The sequence below is a fragment of the Morus notabilis genome, unplaced genomic scaffold (genome assembly GCF_000414095.1).
Source record: "Morus notabilis unplaced genomic scaffold, ASM41409v2 Scaffold630, whole genome shotgun sequence".
NCBI classification, from domain to species: Eukaryota; Viridiplantae; Streptophyta; class Magnoliopsida; order Rosales; family Moraceae; genus Morus; species Morus notabilis.
In genome coordinates this window covers 194,271-208,404 of record NW_010365305.1, presented here as the reverse complement: position 1 = coordinate 208,404, position 14,134 = coordinate 194,271, and the positions used below count along the sequence as shown (strand labels likewise).

At 31.3% G+C, this 14,134-nt stretch overlaps 1 long non-coding RNA gene across 1 annotated transcript; it reads left to right on the top strand.

Annotated features, from left to right (window-relative positions):
- Positions 1-7,205: 7,205 nt before the first annotated feature.
- On the top strand, positions 7,206-7,994 carry LOC112093481. The gene is made up of 2 exons (XR_002903077.1): positions 7,206-7,237; positions 7,847-7,994. It is a non-coding gene; the product is annotated as an uncharacterized LOC112093481 (long non-coding RNA).
- Positions 7,995-14,134: the final 6,140 nt, after the last annotated feature.

Genomic DNA, 14,134 nt, shown 5'->3' with positions numbered 1-14,134 from the left:
TTAATTAATGTGACGACGTTTAAAACATCTAGGAATAGAAAGTGGTCAATTCACATTTTTATGAGTTGAAATTAGAAAACTATAATGAAAAGTCTGGATGTCTTATTCTTAAAATAAACAAGTGGAAAATAGGAAGAGTTCACGATTGGATTCAAATATTCCTTTTACGTATTCAATGTGTATATTGGACTACGACACTAAGTAGCCAACAAGGGCTAAAATTATTAGTGCAGAGAAATTTATGATCCACGTGTGTTGTCTCTATAATTGTTCCCAGTTTCCATGTAAACGACAGAGAAAGTCTGAAAATACAGTAATTTTTATGTTTGTGGAGGAAATTATATTTGTCCTCACTAGATTCAATAATGTCCCCACTAAATTATTATTTATATTTATTATAATTATATCCTGTATTAAAATTACATTAAAAGCCTTAGCGGATTGCTAACATCAGATTCAAAATCCTAAATCTCAGAATTTAAATAAATAAGAACACAAAGGAGTTGTTTCACTGAGGTTCGGACAAAATTGTCCTACGTCCCCGTTTCAGTTATCTCACAGAAAGTTCGATTCCACTATTAGAGAAGAATTTACACTCACACAGCTTACCGAATCACATGTCTGTCTCGTTCACTTCGCGGATTCAAATTTTCAATTTGAGCTGAGATGTGACACTTTTTGAGAGCTTTTTACTGTAGCAAAAAAAGTTGATGTGATATTTTATGAGAGTTTTATACTGTAGAAACTTAAAATTAAAAACTCAAATCGGTGAAATGAACGAGACCTCACCCAATTACAAAGACGAAGAAAATACCCAGTGAGAGATAAGAGACCCAGTTCTATCTAGATTTTCTTGGAACCCAAACACTCTCACACATTCTCTCTCTACAAGCTTGATCGTCTACGGAGCTTCTCTCTCTATAAGTCGGTAAAACTGAATATTACCCACAAAAAATATAAAGTCCCTTTTTAATACAATACAACATCTGAGTATTCTAATTAACCTAGATCCAATGGCAGACAAGAGCTCTACGTGTAAGACCGAAATCTGTACTGAGTATTTTTTTGAAATGACTTGTCGTTTGTTAAACTATTCTCTAAATATTGTCGTTTGTGGAATAACTCTTACACATAACCCATTATATTATACATATACTAAAAGAGAGGAAGAGATTTACTGTTTATTTATATGTTTGATGCAGTGATGAACAGTGTCTTTTCCGTTTTAGTTTCACTTTTTTTTCTGCTGATGTAAAATTACTATTTTGCCCTTCATTTCAGATTTTTGTGCTTTTATTTGCTGTGACCATTTTGGTCATTTACTGATGCTTTTGTTTATTTCGTTTATTCCTCTTTCATTTGTTTTCCTTCACTTCTTTCTGTAGCGGTCTCTCTCTCTCCTTCATTTGTTTTCTTCCGTAACCATCTAGATTTCTTCTTCTTCGAGACTGAGCCTGAGTTTTTTTTTTTCCCTTTTTTGTTTGTTGATTTCGGCCATTTTTTCATCCTTTCTTTCTGTTGTCATTTATCTCTTTCGTTGTTTTGCTCCTGCAATCTTCTACGGGGGTTTTTTTTTTTTACTCAGATTGGGGTTTTTTTTTTTCCCTTTCTTCCGTTTTTTCCCCTCCATTTATTGTGTTGATGATCTGGACTTTTTAGGTTGTCCTTTAATCTTTTAGGTTGATGATTTATTCTGATTTTGTTACGGGACTATTTTTCTTTAGCTCGATTTTTGTTGGAAGCCTGGGGGTTTTCCTCTGTGTTCTTCATGTGTGGGTCCTTTTGATGGGCTTTGGAGGAGACTTTAGAAATTAGAAATTTTCTTTTCTTTTTCCATTGCATTCTGGTAATGTTTTTATTTGTCATTATATACTATTTTCGCTCCTTTTTTATATATATTTTCTATTTTTTGCTTTTCTTGATTACTATTCTCTGTTTCATTCTTTATATATTATTAATGAATTATAAATTTTTGACTTAATTTTTGTGGGTTATTTTTATTCAGTTACGATAATAGTTGATATAAGAACTTTATTTATTATCTTCCTTAAAGAATTTGTTTTTGCAGGTTCTTTATCTACTTTCGTGGCTTTTTTTCTGCTCCATTTCATGCTGCATGTGGATAATGTGAGATTTTTTTGCCCTCCATTTATTGTGTTGATGATCTGAACTTTTTAGGTTGTCCTTTAATTTCTTAGGTTGATGACTTATTCTGATTTTGTTACGGGACTATTAAATAAATCAAAGATTTTTTCTTTCCGTGTGATTTTTTCTTTTCGTAGCTTCTGGAATATGTCTTAGTATTATGCTATATTATTTACAACTTTGACCAATTTTAGGCCAAAACTTTTTCCCCATTTTTTCGTCCTTTTTTTGAGTCTTTCCCTTCCCTTGCCTGTGCTTTTTCCTATTTCTTATGTTGTTAGTACCAAAATTATCTTTAAAGCTGCATCGATTTTATTACTTAATTAATAAATATTGATTTCTCAATTTTTCTCAAACCACTCATAGGATATTTACTGTTCATAATAACTTTTGTACTTATTATTTATTAATGTTGTTCGTTGCATAAATCTATAATACATGTTTTCCTGCACCTATTCTCCTCCCCGTTCTATTTCATCCTTTATCACTGTCCATTTTTGCTTATTACTTCTCATTTACTGCTTCCCTTTTATACTTTTGTGCCTTTGACTCTTTCTGTTTGCTGTTTTTTTACCCATGAGCATTCACTCTTTCACTCCACAGTCCACCATTTACTACTGTTTAGTCTTACTTTCTATCCTTAACTAGCTGTGTTCGTTCTTGGTTGGCTGATATCTTACATTTAGCACACTTTTCAGAGTGGTCTAGGTACTATTAATAACTTCTGCTCCCTTTTTTCTCATGTTATTAATGCTTGCTCGCATGTTATTAATACTCGCCGTTGTCTTTTTTCATTGCTTTTATCATTATTCAATGGAATTAAAATCTTTATTTGTATTTTATCTTCCTGCCATCTTCTTAATATATGTCGTTGTGTTTCTTCATTGCTTTTGTGGACCTATGGCTTTACTGCCATCTTTTTTGTGGTTTTAATTTGCTTTGTAGCAGTATATGTACTTTTCTGTTTTTACTTAACATATTTTATACTTAATTGGCTTCAGTGTAGAGGAATAATTTTTATAATTGGTTTTTGGTTGTTCAATACTATGAAATCTATTGAGAAACTGTTATGAATGTGTTTTTACTTATTTATCTAGATTATGATTTTGACTCTATTTTTTTGTTTGCAATTGTTTAGATATTTTTTATTTTTTCTTCCTTTTACTCACTCTAACATTCTGATTTTTTCGTTGCTTGGACTCATATTTGTATACTTAATGCTCACTGTTTTAGGCTATATCTTTTTCGCCTGTCTTTGGCTGCCATATTTTGTGTTTAAGACATTGTTCAGAACGTTACAGGTTATTAACGTTTATTCATATATTTTTATTATATATTATTGATATCAAATGTGTTGATTTTCTTTGCTGCTCTTACTTCCTGCTGTTTATAAATAGTGCTTAAAGAAAACATGCATTTGTTGTTATGGTTACTCTTTTTTCTGTTCTGTTGTTGTATACTTATGATATATTGATTTCTCATTAATTTTTTTTTATAGTCACACAGATACATATATGCCTATTTTCTTAACAGATTTTATCTTTATTTGTTTTAGACCCGTGGCAATGATGATTATAGTTGATTTTGGTCTTTTCAGTCCCATTTAATCTGTCCAAAAATTACCGTGAATAAGTCTTCCCCATTTAGACCTCCTTTGTGTCTATTCTTTTTTATTCAAAAAACAGTTTAAATCTCTTTTCCTCTTTTCTTCAATATTTATCAATGATAATGACAGCTGATTTTGAACTCTTGGGTTCGACCTAATATCTCCCAAAATTACTGTGACTAAACTCCCCCTATTTGGATTTTGATTTTTTCTATACTTTTGACTAAGATAATTTAAACTCCTACCTTTTCTTCTATTGGTCTTCCTTATTCGAATTCAATTGAGATTCGATTGAATCCTGTTAATTCAATTTCCTCATTCTGTTTTTCTTATAATTTTTTAAATTTTGATCTTCAATACACCAATACCATTACTGCCACTATTTTCGTTTCTGCTATTTTTTACAATATTCACTCCTTACTTTTAGACTTTTATTGTTTATATTTAACTATTTTGTTCAAAAACCATTCCTACAAATAATATATGCGCTTTTTCTATTTCTCTTTCCTGTATTAAGTCTTTTATTTACATCACTCTGTTTTTTTTTTGAATTTATCTCCATCTTTTTCATGTCCCATCTTTTTTCTTGTTTCTTTTTATTTTACTTTCCAAATTTTTTGGCCTCTCCCTTTTGTCTGTCCTTTTCCTACCTTTTTTTTGTGTGTCCTATACTCCTATACCTTCAATTTCCCCATTGTCGTTGGCTTCAGCTTTCCTGCTTGCTTTAATTCTGTTAGGAATGGTGTTCTAGAAGTATGAGATATAATAAGATATTTATTATTTATTTAATAAAAGAGTTTATTTATTATTTTATGTGCATATATTTATGAATATTTTATGAATATCAATAAAAATTTCATAATTATTTATGTAATCTTAAACATTGTATATAAGTGTTATATATAAGAGGATAATGTTTAAGGATAATAATTGTTTAAGGATAATAATCAAAAAGCAATGTTCATAATGAATTTAATTAAAGTTAGGAATCTTTAATTAAAACATTATTAATACATGTCATTCCCATTTAGAATGGAACGGTGTTATTCGCACTGTTAATATGGTGAGATATTAAATGAGTGTATTTCACATAATGAGATTATGTGGAACAAGGACACAGACACAATATGAATTTCTAATAATTTCGTTAAGTATAGAAATTCTAATTGAGTCTACCGATGGTCATATATAAGATGATCTTAATCTTGAGTTTTTAACAGACTCTTATTTATGGATTTGTGTCTTTTGATTTATTCGGTACGGATTCTGAGATCCTGAATCCTATTTCTTGTATTTTAGAGACATGATGAAATAGGTAGTCGGGAATGTTATTACACGAGATGGAATCCATTCCTTCTTAAGAAAGAAGTAGATAAATAATTTTCTTTAGGGTTGATTCGGTACTTGGACCAGTAGGAGCTCCGATTTATGAATGTGTTTTATGAATCACGATCTATATGCAATGACTATATTAAATGGACACTTCACAGTTTATAAGTAATTTATGTCTAATTTTGAGAGTGCAATTCCAAGTTTATAGTGGAGTAACTATTGAAATTAATAGAATTAATTAATTAATTAAAGTGTTTAATTGATTATTAATTTTATTGGAGTTCGGGATTATAGGTCTATTAGTTCCCGCGTCGTCCTAGTAATTCTGTCAAACACAGGGGGCAAAATGGAAATTTTAGAATTACAGAATTTTAAAATTAAATACTCAAAAATAATTAATTGAGAATTAATTATTATTTAAATAATGTGATTATTTAAATTTAAATTTGAACACATCTAGATTTATCTATTTAAACTTATTTGATAAGTTGTTTAATTTAGAATTCAAATTAATTTAAGTTTGACTTAAATTGAAATTTAAATTTGAGTCAAAATTAGACTACATGATAAATGATGATTTTCTCTTCCTTTCCTATTTGAGATTGGCGTCACACAGGGATGAGAATCCCTTTAGAATGGCCGGCCATATAGGATAGAGGAAAAGAGGAGATTTTGTTTAAAATTCAAATAAGAGATAATTAACAAGTTTTATCTTAGAGATAGAGATTGGATTCCTTCTAGAAGTTTGACTTTTACTTTATAAATACTATTTTTTGAGATAATTTTCGGAATTGTTTTTTGCCTTAATTTTAAAGATGGCCGAAATTTCTCTATAGAAAGAAGGAAACATTTTTTCTTCAAAAATTTCACATCGTGCATGTGATGGTGTTTGTAGAAATTTGAGTGTTTATTGTAACCCGTTTTGTCTCATGTGTGCCCACACACATATCTTCGTGGATTTTAGGAATTGACGTGGAAGACATTGGTTTTCTAAACATAAAGATTGGAGCAAGGACTGTTCGTGGTCAAAAAACTCAAGTTATCATCCGAGTCGGCTTCCAGGTATTTTTCCTGATTGAGTTCTTGATAAATGAATTAATGAGATTAATTTATTCGTGCATAAATTAATATAATCTATAGAGTATCTCAAAAATTTTATGAAAATTTTTGTTATACGCGATCCGCCTTCCCCCCGCACCACCACGCTTCCACATCCGGATTCGATCCGGAGACCAACAAATTCAAATAAAATATCAGTGGTTATTAATTATTTAATGATTTCATTCTAGCCATTTCCTCCATTTTACTTGGCTGAAACATAGAATGAGTCTGCAATCAACTTCTATCCGGCCTCATTGTCTTTCTGATGTTCATGTTTTCGTCTTCTTTTTTCTTAATTCACATGGTAGTTTTTGGACAGAGTAATAATCTGTTTCAGCCTTTGTTTCGTATGACAAAAAAGTCATAATATGTATGGCAAAAATAAAATCTGATTAATTTTTGTGCCTTTATGCAGTTGCCATTAATTGGTAGCCATAAAATGGTGATATCTTTTTCACCTCTCTGCAATTGCCATTAATTGGTTGCCATTAATTGGTAGCCATAAAATGGTCATAGAAATATAAATCAGCTAATTTGCCATACATTGTTGATAATAACTAATATCAAAATCACAATTAGTCCATAAAAGCATTACAAAACTCATAATTTATCTACTCTTTCATATTCAATATTTCTTATTAGTTATTTATTTACTTACCTTTTCAATATTCTCACATCTTCTTTGTATTTATGATATTTTTTCACGATTTTCTGTTATTAACAATTTCTAATATTTTTACTCTTACTATTTGAATTAAAATTTGTTTTTCTAGGATATTATTACAATATAATAATAATAATAAAACTCCATTTGAACTATTTATCCATAATCACTTTACTCTTTTGACAATAATATTGTACCCTTTTTCTTTCTTTTCCTCTTCTTTTTTTTGTTTGTACCTAATGAACCTGTTGGTTTTTTAGACTCTCCTGATGTGTTTGGACGATTTTGTTTTTATTGTTATTTACTCTTATTTTTCTATCCTTATCTAATTGTGTTTCTTCTTGGTTGGTTAATATTTTACAGTTACCACAATTTTCACAGTGATCCAGGTATTCTTAATAACTTCTACTCCCTTTTTTTCATATTATTAATGTTTGCTCCCATGTTATTAATATTTAGTGTTATTTTTTTCCATTGCTTTTATTATTATTCAATGAAATTGAAATCTTTATTTCTGTTTTATCTTCCTACTATGTTTTTAATATATACCATCGTCTTTTTTCATTATTTTTATCAACTTATGGCTTTACTATTTTATCATTATTCAATGGCATTCAAATATTTATTTGTATTTTATTCACTTTTTGGCATTATGTTTAAGTATGTTTTTAATTTAGATGTTTTCGTTTTACTTTCTTTCCCATCTTTCTTATTTTTTTGCCTATATATTTGTAGTTGTCTCCATTTTTTTGAAAAACCTTGTTTCGCAGACAAGAGTGTGGACAATATATTTAATACCCTCTACTAATGTAGTTCTCGCTGCTCAACTATATAGATGGGGATTTTCTTCGCCCATGTGTAACAGCAAATGGTGAAACAACGAGCACCAAGCTCTTTTGCCTATGCACTTACGAGGACTCATTCACTTAATGACATTTCCTTCCGGATTCAGTTTTTTATATTTTGATCGGGTAATTTGCATATTCTGATGATTACAGGTTTCAGAACAAGTCTTCAAACCAGATGCCTTCTGCAGCCTGATGTTCTACCAAAGTATCAGGCGACACATACGCTCAACGGCTTTCTGGAAGTGATGGGAATGACACATACTCAAACGAAGGATTTCCTACCGTAGATGAAAGGTACTTAACTAAAAGGGGGACCATCTCAACTAAGAGGACAAAATAAGATTTTTCAATTATACTTTCAACAAAGAGGACCACAAAAGAATGCAATAGTTCCAAAAATATTTGAAGACAGAGCCTCTAGCACTACCAACACCAACATCAACAGTTGTAGCACCAAGCACAAAGTAAAATATTTCTATTGAATTCTACCCATTACAAATAAATAAATGATATCTAATATATAAACTATATTTTACCATTTTAGCCCTCAAACAAAGACAATAGCAAAAACTCTAACACCAGTCGATCCACAAACTCCAGATCCAAAAAAATCAACCATTCGGTATATATATATATATATATCTAAATAAACTTTCACCATTACAGTTCTCGATCAAAAGAAACAGAACAATCTACAAAACATCCGAGAACCAGTTAATATCATTTCTTCTAAATCAAATATTCTCAATTTCATCAATTATCAATACTAACTGTTTAAAAATATATATCTTGCAGGTACAAAAAAAAAAAAAAAAAAAAAAAGAAGGCAACACAAAGACTGAAGAAAAATCTCAATCACAATGTAAATATATATTTAGTAGAACATTATATAGGCCATCCATGTACAAATATGTATATATAAACTATTTATGTATTGTAAAAATTATCAAGTTCTCATGTAGTATAAAACATTTTCCCATCTTCTCCCTCACTGCAAAAAAAAAAAAACCGTCCCTTTAATCTTACACTCATTTTCAACACTTTATCTTTAACATTTATCATATTCAAAATAACACCACGTACTATAAAATTATTACCCGTGCAATGCACGGGTATTTCACTAGTATTAACTATAAATAGAGATAATATTTTTTTCATATTAATAAAAAAGCATACACCGATATTAACTATAATTAGAAAGTATAATTCAAAATAATGAATAAAATACCCCACATCTTTAGTGAGCGCTAATTTCATATTCATAAGAGATTCTTACTGTGTCGATGTGATAAAAAAATAATTATTGCGTATTTGTTAAAGTTTACAAGGAGTGTTCTTGCTCTTGTTTAAAAATTAATATTTATTATCTTTATTAGTAATCTCGACTCTCAAAAGCTAATAATAAAAAAATTTATAGAACTATATTGGATAAAAGCAGATTGATTCGCTGAAGAAAAATATAACCCATTGAACACAATAAAAAATGACACAATAATAAAAAAAAAATAAAGAACGATGATTGATAAGTAAAGCAAAAAAAAAAAAAGAAAAATGTTGATGCATTACTATAATTTTTTTTAAAAGGAAGTATTATAATATTAACAGTTGAATGAGATTATATTATTTTGTAAATTAAATCAAGCTTAAGTTAGAGGGGTATTAAGGGAGAAGGTTATATTAAATATTATGAAAATTGTATCTATAAAAGGATAAATCTTTTATATTTTTATTAGAAAAATATTAATTGTTAGGGGTATTTATAAATTTTATGAGCGCAAATATAACTACTTTTTTTTTTTTAAATCTATTTAATTTTTTGTATTAGTTTATCCACCATATTCAAAATGTCAAGCAGCGTCTTGGGCAGCAGTGGAGAAAGGAGTTTGCCGATCTTTGTTCCGTGCTCATTGACGTGCCAATGCTGCAATTATTTATTTATTTATTTGCTATGAATGCTGCAATCTTTTGAGCCGTTACTTGAGGCCCCAAGCCAACTTTCACGGCGTGCACCACTAGTGCTGTAATCTCGTTGTTGTACAAGTTGTCAACTAGTTCATCCTTCTCAAGAAATTATAAAATCTCTCGCAGCTACGGGAACTGTAAAAACCTGTATCATACAGAGGTAACTTCGCATAAGCATCTAAGTAATTTAAATAATTATTGAAATGTCGGATATCAAAACTTTAGATAATCATCTAGTTAGTAGGTTTTTCCCCCTCCTATAAATAACAATCTTTTTAAATGAATCCAGATAACATAACATAACTCTTAAATTCAGACCGACTAATACACTGGCACTAACCGACTAACCCAGAATTCAAAAAATAAGGCATCGTTCATTTCACCGATTTGAGTTTAAAATTTGAGTTTTGTTACAGTAAAAAGCTCTTACATAAAGTCACATATCAACTCGAATTAAAAACTCGAATAAGCAAACTAAACCGACTCTAAAAGCACATACCTCGTTTGCACCATAGTCCATATGATATCCCTAGAGATAAACACGAGAGTATAATTTCATTAAAAAAATAAAAAGAAAAAGAAAAAGAATGAGAAGATGATTGTGTTGCTAATAGTGCTGAACTTTCGGGTGACGGGCATGCTTGATGCCTGAAAATTTTCGGGCACGGTGGGCAGGCGCCATTCGCCGCCTGTTCGACCTTTTTTGCCGGGCACGGGCTCGGGCAGCCCAAAAAAAATCCATTCCGGCTGCCCGCCGCTAGATTTTTTTTTAATTTTCCCGCGTAACCTGAATTTACCCGAATGTTGCCCGAATTTTTTTGACCATTAGCCCAAATTTTACCCGTTGCCCGAATATGTCCAAATTTTTTTTACTGTTAGCCTGAATATATGCCCAAAATTTGAACCCAACGACTCTTTTTGCCCGACCCGACCGCCACCCGAATTGTGCCCAAAATTTCAAACCCCAACAGCTATTTTTAAGACCGTTGCCCGAATATGCCCGAACCCGACCCGAAGCCCGAATTTGACATAGCCGTTGGAACCGAATTTTTGGGGAAAATTTTTTTTTTTCAAGCCAAACAATTTTCAATAAATACCCCCCCCCCCAGAAGGGCAATTTCCTAATATTTTTCAAACGCAGGAATCACAAACTACAGAAAGAGTTGTTGAGGAAACTGTAAATTCGAGCCCTGGTGGACGTACTATAGGTCGTGGCATAATGGTGGTGGCACTGGTGGGCGTGGAGGAGAGGCAAGCGGTAAAGCTAGTGCAAGTGTTGCAAGTTCTAAGAAGAAATGCAAGCGCACCTCAGCAGTTTAGGAGCACTTCAACACATTCGAAGAGGTCGACAATAACGATAATATTAAATACATAGCTCAATGTAAATATTGCGGTGATAAATTACAAGGTAACACTATTCACAGCACTACACACTTGAGAAGACACTCTGAAAAGTGTCTTCAAAGGCAAGGAGGCCGATCCGATCTCCGCCAAACACAATTATCATTTGACTGCCAAACCGGCGGTCTAACCACTTGGAAATACGATCCGCAAGTCGATCGTATGGAAATGACACGCTTAGTAGCCACATTATATCAACCACTTAGTTTTACTGAACAAAGGAATTGGTAGCGTTATATTAAAATTGTACATAATCCTAATGCACAATTTTTTCAAGAACTACTCTTAGGAAAGATGCATTAAAATTATATAAACAAGAAAATGAAGCATTAATCAATCTTTTACACTCTACTAGTGGTTGTGTTGCGTTAACGGCGGATATTTAGTCCGCTGTTGCCAACAAAGATTATTTAGCTGTAACCGGACATTATTGTAAAGGTTTTGATTTGGATAAGAGAATATTAGGTTTCAAATGTGTTATAGGATCACATACTGCCAATTTAATATATAACACAATTTTATCTGTCATTGACGAATATAGTTTAAGAGATAGAATAATGGCATAACATTAGATAATGTAACTGTAAATACTAAAGCAATAGAACTTTTTGAAAATGATTTAAGTTTATTCGGTAATAATGATATATTTCACAAACGTTGTGCATATCATATAATTAATTTAATAGTAAAATCTGGTTTAAAATCAATGTCAGGTAATATTAAAAGAATTAGAGATAACATTGCTTGGATTCAAGGTAGTAATCAAATAATACAAGATTGGTTTAGATTTCTACGAGCATGTAATCAAAATCCTAGAGCATTAGCCTTAGATATGCCCATAAGATGGAACTCCACTTATGTAATGCTTGAACAATGCATCCCCTATAAAGATGCTATAACAAATTATGTTAGTGCAAAATTAGGAGCATGATTTATAGATGAAACTGATTGGCAAATTACCGAACTCTTGTTTAACTTTTTAGATAGATTTCACGAAGTTACTTTAAAGCTTAGTGAAACTTATTACCCAACGTCACCATTAGCATTAGGAGAACTTTTAAGAATGTCTATTTTATTTAGTGAATTTAGGACACACGAGGTTTTAGGAGTTCCTATTGCCTATATGGAAAAGAAGTTTAAAAAATATTGGTCTAAATTACCAATGTTGTATGGTTTTGGTATTATTTTCGACCCTGATTAAAATTAGATGGTTTAGAAAGTGGATTAGATAACTTATGTGACTTTTTAGCTATTGACACTACTGACCAATTTCCTATTATAAAGGAAACAATATTTTCTCCCGATCGCTCTTATGAAAGTAGGTTTAGAAACACACCTCGTGTAGAAGAACCGCAACAACGAGACGAAAATCCGCATTCATTCTTGAATGTTTTCGGGTTGTCTAAGAAGAAGAAGACGACGGCGACGAGTCAAGGTCAAGAAGAATCTGGGAGTGGATCTTTATCAAGAGGTGGCGGTAACAACGGCAGCTTCAACGAGTTAATGGCGTACCTGAGTGAGGGCTTAGTTGTAGACAATAGTGAAATGTTTGATTTGGTTCAGTGGTGGAGGGCACGAGCATTAACTTGGTCGATCCTAACACGACTGGCAATGGATATTTTTTTGATCCCAGTCTCCATGGTTGCAGCCGAACAAGCATGCAGTACAACTTGCCGAATACTTGAAGAACAGAGAAACACATTGCAACATGATATTATTGAAGCTTTGGTGTGCATCAAGGATTGGGATCGTTCCGACCAACGCTTACACGATACAATCTCACCGGCAAGCCAAGAATGGATCGACGAATTTAATAGATTAACTTTTAATTTTTAAGATGATCCTTCTGCTTCAAATTAAATTTTATTATTGTAATTTGCAAATATTTATTTACTTTGTATAGTGTTATTGTAATCTTGTATAGACTTTGTAAGTTTGTCAAATTTGTAATTCATCCCACAATGATTGCACTTTTTTTTTCCTTATCAAGTTTTTATCCTAATTGAGTTTTTCTTGGTAAGGTTTTTAACGAGACAATCATGAATTACAAATTTAAAAATCAATAAAGAAATAATTTTTTTTATATAGTTCATGTGTTCATTTCAAATTTTAAATTGTAATATATATATATATATATATCTATAATAATATATAAATATAGAATATAAAAAAATTAAAAAATTCAGGCATTTTCAGTCGGGTAACGGGCAACCCGACCGAGCACATGCAGCTAAAGGCTGCCTGAAGCCCGTCCAAGGAGAAATTCGAGTCAGGTCAGGTAGTTCGGGCTCAATCATCGGGTAAAAATTTAGACTTTTCGGTAGTCGCGGACGGCCTGCGCAAAGTTTCAGCACTGGTTGCTAAGCGTGTACTAGCTTATTGGCTACTAAGATATTTCTTATGGGACGTATCATGTTATCAACTCAAACTAGGCCGAGTCATATGTTTGTAGTTTTCTCGGTGGCAGTTAAATCACAACTTGAGCTACACCAATATGTATGTCATTGTGCCATTTAAATAGTAACAATAATAATAAGTATTAAGTAATTACACTGTAGTTCTTTGGGACTTTCTCCGATTTGATTTTTATCAATAAGGCTGTTTCTGATTTATTAAATATGGTCAAAATTATATTAAATTAAAAAAATATGTAAAATAAATAATTTTTGATACATACATGACAACTGAAAAATTACAGATAATTTTTTTTTTTTTTTATCCTACAGAGAAATGTATTGAATTTGTGAAAACACGCATTTCACACCGTCAACAAAAGCTAACATGTGGCCTATTAATGTTTGTCAATTTGCATTGGGTTTTTCAGAATCTTTTTGGTTCACATAACAAATTTTGCAAATTTATAGACAATCGTGGCAAGCCAATGGACTCTCCTAAGACTTTGGTGTAATTAAATAACTGGTAGCTTTTGCATTTGCGTTACTATTTTTCTTTCTGTCCTTATCCTTTGAATGGTAACAAATAACTCGGCATCCGGTGACAAAAGGCATACGGTGATCTCTAACAACTGCAATCATAATACGTTTTTGAAAAGGAAAAAAAAAAAAAAAAAAAAAA